The sequence below is a fragment of the Lathyrus oleraceus genome, chromosome 3 (genome assembly GCF_024323335.1).
Source record: "Lathyrus oleraceus cultivar Zhongwan6 chromosome 3, CAAS_Psat_ZW6_1.0, whole genome shotgun sequence".
Lineage (NCBI taxonomy): Eukaryota > Viridiplantae > Streptophyta > Magnoliopsida > Fabales > Fabaceae > Lathyrus > Lathyrus oleraceus.
Genome location: NC_066581.1, coordinates 68447200 through 68449552, shown reverse-complemented (window position 1 = coordinate 68449552; position 2353 = coordinate 68447200). Strand labels below are relative to the sequence as shown.

Below are 2353 nucleotides of genomic sequence, written 5' to 3'. Positions count from 1 at the left end.
AGACATTGCGTAGGATCCGGTGTTATTGCCAAACATTGGTTAGATCTGTCTTCTACAAGGCAGTCGGATGATTTGTCTTCTCCTAACTCTGCTTCTTTTATGCATTCATCGATGATATCCATGAAGTAACATGTATCTTCTATTGCAGGTGCTTTCAAGAATTTGGAAAGAATGAACTCAATTTTCTCTTCACCTACTTCGAAGGTGAGTCGTCCTCGTTTTACGTCTATGATTGCACCGGCAGTTGCTAAGAATGGTCTTCCCAGTATAATGGGCGTAATATCATCTTCTCTAATGTCCATAATTGTAAAATCAGTGGGAATGTAGAATTGACCTATGCGTACGGGAACGTTTTCAAGGATTCCTACAGGATATTTGATGGAACGATCTGCTAGTTGCACAGACATTTTGGTTGGTCTTAATTCTCCCATTTCCAGTTTCTTGCATATGGATAAAGGCATAACGCTAATTCCGGCTCCTAAATCGCATAAGGCTTTGTCGATGACAAATTTTCCTATGTGACAGGGTATAGAGAAACTACCTGGATCCTTGAGTTTAGGGGGCATGTTTTGGATTATAGCGCTACATTCGGCAGGGAGTGTAACGGTTTCGCTATCCTCAAGTTTCCTCTTATTAGAAAGGATTTCTTTTAAGAATTTAGCATATGAGGGCATCTGCGTAATAGCTTCGGTGAACGGAATTGTAACGTTTAATTGTTTAAGGAGATCAACAAATTTTCTAAATTGGCCCGCATCTTTGGTTTTAACAAGCCTTTGAGGGTAAGGTATAGGTGGTTTGTAAGGTGGTGGAGGTACATAAGGTTCCTTCTTTTCTAGGGTTCCCTTATTACTCTCTTCCTTTTCCTTAGGTTCACTTTCCTCAGTTGATTTCTTAGGGTTTTGGTTTTCTATCCTTGGATCAGACGGTCCTTCCACTTCCATTCCACTTCTTAATATAATTGCATGAGCTTGGCTTCTCGGATTTGGTTGGGGCTGTCCAGGGAATGTACCAGTTGGGGCAGCAGTAGGTGCTTGTTGTTGGGCTACTTGTGATATTTGTGTTTCCAGCATTTTGTTATGGGTAGCCAAGGCATCTACTTTGCTTGCTAGTTGTTTAAGTTGTTCGCCAGTGTGTACATTCTGGTTTAAGAAATCTTTATTGGTTTGTTGTTGGGAAGCTATAAAGTTTTCCATCATGATTTCCAAGTTGGATTTCCTAGGGGCGTTATTGTTAGGCATGGATGGGTTCGGTTTCTGATATCCCGGAGGTATAGCTGGGGCTTGATTTGGAGACTGTCCAGGTGCGTACAAAGCGTTATTACTCTTATATGAAAAGTTTGGATGGTTCTTCCAATTTGAGTTATAGGTATTCGAGTAGGGGCTTCCTTGAGCATAGTTTACTTGCTCTGCTTGGATTCCTGTCAAGAGTTGACAGTCCGTAGGAGTGTGGCCTTGGATTCCACAGACCTCGCAATTCTGAGTTATAGCAACCACGGCGGCTGGAGGTGATACGTTTAAACTTTCAATTTTCTGGACCAAAGCATCCACTTTTGCGTTAACGTGATCAAGGTTACTTATCTCGTACATGCCAGTTTTCGTTTGAGGTTTTTCCACCGTTGTTCGTTCGGTTCCCCACTGATAGTGGTTTTGGGCCATGCTCTCGATAAGCTGGTAAGCATCAGCATAAGGTTTGTTCATCAATGCACCACCTGCAGCGGCGTCTATTGTTAACCTTGTGTTGTATAAGAGACCATTATAAAATGTGTGAATTACTAACCAGTCTTCCAAACCATGGTGTGGGCAAAGTCTCATCATGTCTTTGTATCTTTCCCATGCTTCGAAAAGAGACTCGTTGTCTTTCTGTTTAAATCCGTTTATCTGGGCTCTTAACATAGCTGTTTTGCTTGGCGGAAAGTATCGGGCAAGAAAAACTTTCTTCAACTCGTTCCATGTGGTGACTGAGTTGGAAGGGAGAGATTGAAGCCATCTTCTAGCGCTATCTCTTAATGAGAAAGGAAAAAGACGAAGTCGAATTGCCTCTGAAGTGACACCATTAGCTTTAACAGTATCAGCGTATTGGACAAATACGGATAAATGAAGGTTTGGATCCTCGGTAGGATTTCCAGAGAATTGGTTCTGTTGCACCGCCTGCAACAGCGAAGGTTTAAGTTCGAAGTTGTTTGCTTCGATTGCGGGCGGAGCAATACTTGAATGCGGCTCATCTTGCGATGGAGCGGCGTAATCTCTAAGAGCACGAGCTGGTTCTGCCATCTCGGTTATCGAAGGAAAAAGGTTTTTGAAATCAGGAAGTTCTATAGGAGGGAGATTGTTTGCAGCACGATATTCCCGAATTC

General features: G+C 42.5%; 1 pseudogene; it reads left to right on the top strand.

Moving 5' to 3' along the window:
* The first annotated feature begins 1785 nt into the window (after positions 1-1785).
* On the top strand, positions 1786-1885 carry LOC127133751 (uncharacterized; annotated as a pseudogene).
* The last annotated feature ends 468 nt before the right edge of the window (positions 1886-2353 follow it).